Source organism: Rhagoletis pomonella, unplaced genomic scaffold (genome assembly GCF_013731165.1).
Source record: "Rhagoletis pomonella isolate Grant_MI unplaced genomic scaffold, Rhpom_1.0 Rhpom_scaffold_00058, whole genome shotgun sequence".
In the NCBI taxonomy this organism is placed as follows: Eukaryota; Metazoa; Arthropoda; class Insecta; order Diptera; family Tephritidae; genus Rhagoletis; species Rhagoletis pomonella.
In genome coordinates, this window is record NW_023458612.1 from 62,082 (window position 1) to 70,682 (window position 8,601).

The window sequence follows — 8,601 nt, forward strand, 5'->3', positions numbered from 1 at the left end:
TAGAATTTGTTTTGATAACTTTTGATTTTGAAATTTTAGCAAAAGTCGTTATAAACAACTTATGAGATTGAAAATGAAAAGCGTGGGGCGCATATAATAGCCACCTGAATTGATATGAAGGGTAATATATGTTCATATGTATGTGGATATATGAATAACGACCGCTTAAAATCGATCTCAAATTTGTACTTTCGCTGAAGAAATTTTAGGTCTATGTTATGTAGTTTGCCTATTATCAATTAAATATAATGCTTTGTATTGCATGCGCCCCACGTTTTTCATTTTCAATCCCATAAGTTGTTTATAACGACTTTTGCTAAAATTTCAAAATCAAAAGTTATCAAAACAAACTCTATGGGACTGAGAAATATTATTTTCTACTTTTTAGTCCATTTATAAAAGCGTTGTATATTAAAGAGTTTTTTTATATTATTTATTTTATGTATACTACCACGTGAACCGATATCAATTTCTGTTTTTTTTTTTTTTTCGGAAAGATGGTACCTCAAGGGTTGTCCCGTAATTTCGTTTAGATGCGATCATTGGATAATGAAAATATTAACGGTATTCCTAAATTTGTATATGAGAATTGAAGTTGGTTGTGTTTTTTGCTTAAAAATTACTTGTTTAATAAAATAATCTATAAAAACAAGATGCGCTAAACTTTCAAAAGTAATAAAAAAAAATTTAAAAAGAGTCTTAATAATCATTTTCCTCGATTTTTGGTCACTACGCTAAATTTTCGTCGCCAAAATTCTCAAAATGAAAAGCAGTTGGCCTAAAAGTATTCTGAATCGAAAAGTAATAACTGTAATGTGTAATCAGCAAAATCTGGCAGCATGAGGGGTATGTAACTAAATGTTGCATGTTGTTAGGCGTTCCTACTATTCTCACTAATAACTCACAAGAAATTTCTTAAATCCTTTGTAAAAATTTCCTAAATCTGTTTGCAGCTCTCAAGAAAAAAACGCTCGTATATTTGTTTCTTCAAGAAAATTTACAGCAAAAGGAAATTTATTTTTCAAGCAACAGAAATAATAAAAAAAATACTTCTTGTGACTTTTCTTGAGAGCTGGATTCTAAGCTTTAACATACAGTTTTCATTTAAGGTTATTAGCTTTAGGGGGGGTTTGAACCCCAAAACCCACCCCTTGTGTGCGCTGATGAGTGCATTAATTGAGAAAGTTTGGATAATTGATCGATTAACTGCCTGCCTGAAAATAGTATTATGTGATTTTATAATAGTAAGCCATAAATAAAACAAAACGTCTACAACAACAAGTAACATCCAAATTGTATATCTCTTTTTATTATCTGAAAATTTGGATAAATAAGAGCGTAATAACATTAAAAATCAAAATCGCAGTATGGTAGTTTTTGCAAATTTTATATATAGAAATTAAATATATCGAGTTTTGAAAGAGTAAATTTTATATAGCCAGCTTTTTTAAGCTTTTCACGTTCTCTCTTCCATGAAGGTTGGTCTGCTTCTTTTTTAAGACGTCTTCCACTAGGCACCGAAACTACCACGTTTTCTTGCAGTTTTCTAAGTTCATCAGAAGATGGAGACTTTTGAACTTGTATAAATACGTACAATAAATATTATAGCGACTTTTGAAAGTGTATATATACATACAGTAAGTATTATAGCGACTTTTGCTAGAGTAGCTAACATTTGATGCTATTTTTTCAGAATATATAAGGATTTTGCACTGTATTGTTAGTGGACATGAAACTACTTTAAATACTGGTACGTTTAAACACCAAAAACTAAGAATCGAAAAAAATTTACATAGCGCACTTTGCAAGTGGACTACTCATATGTAAGTTTGTACAAATGTGCGTAGAAACAAGTAAGAGCAGCGCTGTCTTCCTCTATGCCGAAGGCTTCATACCTTTCATGAACATCTGAAAATTTTACTTTAACAGATTACTACATTTGAAAAAAAAATTATATATTCACAGCATACATAACATAGATAAAGGAGTTACATATATAAAAAATCATATCTAAACAATCAGAGGTATGGAAGATATCAAATAAAACACCTCTTTGAGGTAAAAGTTTCGAGTGACGAAAGCTGAACTAGAAACACAAAATTTATGATATCAATTTCGTGACGAAAATCATACGCATTTTTTAACTGCCTTTGAAACGTAGGGAAAATCTTTTTTATTCATACGAATCGTTGCAAATGTTCTGATTTTTATTTTTTGTTTCTAGCAGTAGACGGAATTTCGCAACGTTCCAAATAAATAAATAAAAGATTTTCCGTACGTTTCAAAGGCAGTTAAAAAATGCGTATGATTTTCGTGACGAAATTGATATCATAAGTTTTGTGTTTCTAGTTCAGCTTTCGTCACTCGAAACTTTTACCTCAAAGAGGTGTTTTATTTGATATCAATTATTTTGGGGTAGCAAATTTAAAATCGATGAAAATACAAACAATAATCTAAATGGATTATTTTTCTCAAATAAATTGCTAAAAATATTATCTAAATCTAAATTATGTATTCAAATCGATTTGTCCTTGAAACATATAATTTTTCGAATACGGAATAAAGCGAAAAATAATGATCACAAACCTTTGTTTTCGAAAAAATTAAAAATAAAAAGAATTATGAGAAATGATAAAAACTTATCAACTTGGTACCAACTTTCGATAAAATTAACAACTGTATTCGTCTAATTGCCTGGTAGTTAAATTTTCGTTAAGATTTCTACCGGGTGTGCACGCATGTGCTTTTTTTAAGAAGTTTTACTTCTATCGCGTTTACGATGTTGCACTCGTGCTATTAAACTAATGCTTTTTTCTCAAGTAGTTTTGCTCAGTGGCAATTTATACATATATATGTAAGTAGTAGTGGCACATTGGGTGAACTAAATGCATTCATCCATACATATTTATGTACAACTGCAGGTAACGCGTCTTCCCAGGTAGGTCAAGTGCGGGTGATAAACCCATGTAGCATAGTTACATACTGTGTACATACCTGCAATTAAAATGGGGAAAAATGTTACAATTTCGGCATGTGACTGGAAAAAACTCTAAAATACACACAAATTGTGATTTCCAAGACATGTACGAATTGATTAGCACAGCTGCATCCTTCAACTTGTCAACTCGCGGGAAATTCCGCGATTTCCAGGGAATTTCGGTTTAAGTGGCAATCGGGGAATTAGAAATTTTTTTCGGGAAACTGGGTATGTTATTTTTATATTTTAAAGTAACCAAATTAGACGGACATGTTAATTTTTAACCATTTGACCCTTTCTGGAGCGATATTTTTTCAATTTGAATCGCAATATCGCCACAACAAGTTTCCAGATATAAGCTGTATGCCAGATGAAAGCTAAGATTTTGGGCTAGATTTGTGAAAATTTGGAATAAAATCGACTGGCCAGTTTTTGAGAAAATACCAGAAATGTATATTTTCAGCAGCCCGATTTTTAGTGTTCAGGCGGTAAAGTTATGACATATTTATATTTTATAAACAAAACAGATAGCGTTAGATAGCTAGTTTGAAGACCCTTCTACTGATATCCACATGAATGACATGGACTGACTAGTGCGGCCTCAGTTGTAGTTTAAAAAATTGCATTTTTTCGAATTTCAGGCAGCAGCCACGCCCACAAAGGCGTACGAATCAAAACATCCTGGAACAAAACCTTCTTAGTTTTTTTTATAGTTTAATTCCTGAAAGTTTAAAAAAAATTAAATGATGGTACGTACAGACGACACATACATACCAAAGCATCTCGTAGTGGAGACACGAACCAAAACACATATACCTCTATATCTTTCCAACTAGTGGCCGGAACTTAATATTTAAGGTATCGTTTGAAAGGTATTGGCCTATAGAATAACACTAAATATGTTGGGTGTGCCCACACCCCCTTAAACCGGCAAAATCAAAAAAACGTTTTTTGTTTCGCAACACTTTAGCCAAATTTTTAAGAATCCGGTAAACGCTTATGAAGCTTGAATACATTTTCTGGACACACGATATCTCAAACATGTCGATTGGACGTCTGGATAAAAACTTCCAAATCTCGTGTATATATAAGCGAGTCATTTCAGCATGCTACTGTGGCTGCTTTCGTCACTCGCGCGCACTGCCGTTCGCTGGGATACCTTATATAGCACCAATCCAGCAACCAGTGATTTGCACTGCTGTGTGATCGGTATGTAAACCGATAATACAATTTAATGGGTTTAGAATCTTACATAAAGGAGATATATCGCAATAACTGGTATTTGAACAGTCAGTGGTATAGGAGATAAAGCTTATACAGCATAGATTCTCAGTAGACTTTGTATTATTATTTATAAAATAGCTTACGAAATGTATCGGTTTTAGCTGTTCTAACAAAGGAGTTTTACAGTAAAACCCCACATCTGAACAATCAGTTGTATGAAGACAATAAATAGGTTATAGTGACCCGATCTTTCTTCATTTCACTGTAAACTTTCTGTTGATAATGAGTAAAAATAGTGCGAAATTTGTATGTTTCTAGCGGCATAAATGGGGAAGTTATAACAAAAAATCTCATATCCGGACAATCAGTTGTATGGAGGCTATAGGTTGTAGCGACACGATTTTCGCCATTTTCACTGTAAGTATTCTTTTGATAATGTGTGAAAATATTGCGAAATTTCATGTTCCCGGCTGCATAAATGGAGGAGTCATAACAAAAGATCGCATATCTGAATAATCAGTTGTATGGGAGCTATATGTAATAGTGACCCGATCTTTGTAATTTTAACTGTAAGTATTCTGTTAATAATGGGTGAAAATAGATTTATAACGAAAAATCTCATATCTGAACTATCAGTTGTATGAGAGATGTATATTTTAGTAACCCGATCTTTGTTATTTTCACTGTAAGTATTATGTTAATAATGAGTGAAAACTGTGCAAAATTACATTCCCTAGCTGCATAAATTGAGAAGTTATAACAAGCAAATAAAGAAGTATAAGTTCGGGCGAAACCGAACCCTACATGTATACCCGGCGCAGACATCAATTATCATCGTTTCAACTTTATCTGAATCACCTTTGCATGATAAGTAGGGATCTTTACCCGATTTCAAACGTTTTCGATAATATGCAGAGTTAGACTTAATAATATAATTGAACCTAGTTAGGTACAAATCGATTTAGTGGTTACCGAGGTACACCTTGGTAGTTATAAAGTGGGCGGTGCCACGCCAAATTCCTGAAAATCTACACTGAGGGAAAAAAATATTAAAATCAAGTAGAAACGTAATTGATCTTACTATAAACATCAACGAAAGTACTGTGTATTGGTAAATATTCAATTCAATTACGCGCATATTAAAATGACCGCGTTCGTACTAAAACTAAAACTAAAAAAAAAATTAATTTGCATGCTGCCTGCAGTGGAATTCGAACCCGACCATCTCCGGATATCAACAACTTGTGGCAAGCATCTTTGCGCACTCAGCTACATCCAGACATATAAATTTGCGTTCAAATGTTGAATACGCGATTTGTACTATGTATGTATGTTTGTGTTGTCACGGCTCTCAGAGCGGCGCTCTGCATGCTTGGGGTGCGTATGTACTAGAGGTTTACGCCGACAGGCTTTGCGGCGGCGGCGTGGTCAACTTCAAAAATAATCGGCGGCGGCGGCGACGCCGGCGCGTCTGTAAAGGCCGGCGCTACTGCCCAAAAGAGCCATGAGGCTACTAATCTTATCATGTCATCTCGTTAGCGTTAGGCATTCCTTATTAAATTAGTTTTAAATTTAAATATTGTTACTTCCTACTTGAATTAAAATTTTGAGTGCCTGGCGCTGATGGATAGGCGAACCGAAGAGGGTCTAACGCAAAGAAAGTTACTTGTGCAAATTGGGGTAACAACATCTCAAGTGACAGTTAATGCATGGTCGGGCATACCACAGGTCACGCATTGTGGACCACTGTTGTTTATTCTAAACTGTTGTTTATTCTATAAACGACTTGCCTAACTATTTTAATTTTGCAAACTGCCTGATGTTTGCAGATGATGTTGAACTTTTTTCAGTTGTGCGTGATCTCTCAGATTGTAATCGTCTTTAGCTCGATCTAGATGAATTTCAGCAGTGGTGTACATTAAACTGTTTGAACCTAAATATAGGTAGATGTTGCGTAGTTACGTTCTCGAGGCAGTCTAGTAGTGATATACCTTTTGACTATAAATTAGATGGTTGCGTTATAAAGCGGAGCACTGAAATAAAAGATTTGGGCATTATTTTTGACTCCAAACTCGCGTTTACAAAACACGTTGACTATATTGTATCTAAATCGTTCTCAATGATAGGCTTTATTAGGCGAAATACTCAAGAGTTCAGAGATCCAGTAACTTTAAAATCCTTTAATAAGAAGCCGTCTGGAATACTGTTCTATAATATGGAGTCCATATTATGAAGTGGACTCGATCAAAATAGAAAGAGTTCACAAGTTTTTCACCATATTCGCTATTTGCAAGTTGCCCTGGCAAGGTTATGTTCCTCCCTATATTGGCAGACAGAAATTGCTGGGTCTCCAGTCTTTGAAGGAAAGAAGAGATTACTTCTTCATTACATTTATTTCTAAAATAATCAATGGGCACACAAATTGGGCTTATTTAACAGATTTGCTCATATTATATAATCCCCCGCGTAATTTAAGAAACAAAAGGCTATTGGTTGATGCTCTGCATACCACGAATTATGCCAAAAATGAACCAATTGCTAGATCATTGAATTGTGCAATACATATTCTAGTGTTATCGATTTTAACTTAAGTATTGATAGATTTAAGAATAATTTGTTTACAATATTCACCTAGAGTCTTCACTAGTCTGTAAGAAACTAGTTCTGTAGACTGAATTTAAAAAATAAATAAAGAAATATACTACATACATACATGGTTCTCTATGTTCTCTATAGATCCGTATGTACTATTTAAATTTAAAGAAATAAAAAAAAATTAAAGCTAAGTTATTGGAGTAATTTATTTCGCTATTAATAAATTTCTGAAATAACGTTATCTACCGTTATGTTAAATTAAGGGGTTCTTACGATTTTTTGCGGGTTATAGATTGAAAACTAGGGTGGTCTACTATTTTCCGGGGGTTTTATACATCAACTCCCAGCAGAACAGGCCTGGTTAAAATTTCCACTAAAATTTTAAGTGCCAAATTTTCCGAGGGTAAACAAAAGTAATGAAAAATACTACTAATTTCCATCAAGAAGGGGGATCTTTAACCCTGTGTAGAAAACATTGCGATGCGATGGAGCAAAACCTTTCTGGGGTTTGCCCACCACTTGTGAATGCTAACATAGTTTTCACACTGCCACATAGAACTTGTATACGTCTGTGGGACCCCGGAATAAAATAACTTACTTATTTAAAATCTGTTTAAAAAATATTCAACTCTTTATTAAAGAAAAAATACACAAGAAGATCAATTTGTTTTTGTTTTATCTCCAATAATCGAGGAGTTAGATGCAATAAGGGCACTTCTGTTAAAACTGCTTTCTGAGATATTATCGTTAAAGTCTTTTGGTGTGTGACAACTTTCTTGTTGTTGTAGTAATCTGTAAAAAAGGAATATTGTTGTGGTATTGAAAAAAATTGTTATATATTCTGTAGTAGTAGTTCCTTCAAGCGATGCGTTTCATGAAAACTTTGTACAAAATTCCTTAGGCGCCGAACGCCGCCGCCGCCGCCGCCGCGCCGATATTTTCGTAACTCGGCGGCGGCGCGTGAGTAATGACAAAAAACGGCGGCGGCGGCGGCGTGGCTCGGCGGCGTATACCTCTAGTATGTACACTTATATATACATACTCAGATGTGAACAGTCAAATACTTGCGTAATAAATTTTGTACGAAAATATTATTTTTAAATACGAACATTTTTAAACGATAATCAAATATAAAGGGTTACTTTTTACTATGCATTATTTCCCTCAGTGTATAGCAGTCTTATTTATTGTTAATAGATTGTTGTAACTATTAACTTGGAGTAAATTAGCGTCATCAGTTATTGAAATATCGGAAAACTCCGATATTCCTGAATCTACCGCTTAAGCATTGTTGTTTTTTTCATTTTTGCTAACAAACAAATCGTGGTACAAAGCTCAATAACACTATTTAAATAAATATGAATACGCCACAATAAAAATTGACAGTGGAATTTTTATTTTTTCTCTCAGACGTCAGGATTTATTTTAAAGGACTTTGTAGTTTGTTTTTGTTATTTAATGGCCTTATAACAATTATATTCAACAATTTTTATTGAGCTTGAGGCCGTTTGTAATTTTAAATATATGAAATAAAAGAGGAAATTTCTTTAGAATAAAAAAAAAATAAAGTTAAACGACCAAATTCGAGGATGTTATCGAGTTTATATAAGTCCTTAACATATCATTTTTTAAAAAACAAATATTGCGAAGTTTCAGGGATACAATTTTAAAAGGACATTTTCAATACTTACCAGTCCTTATGCAACACAAAAATTGAATCCGCTTAAATTCTACAGCATTTTCTCTTTAATTTGGAACCCATACTTCTTCTCTAAGGACATTTCACTGAATTTTGAAATCATTTT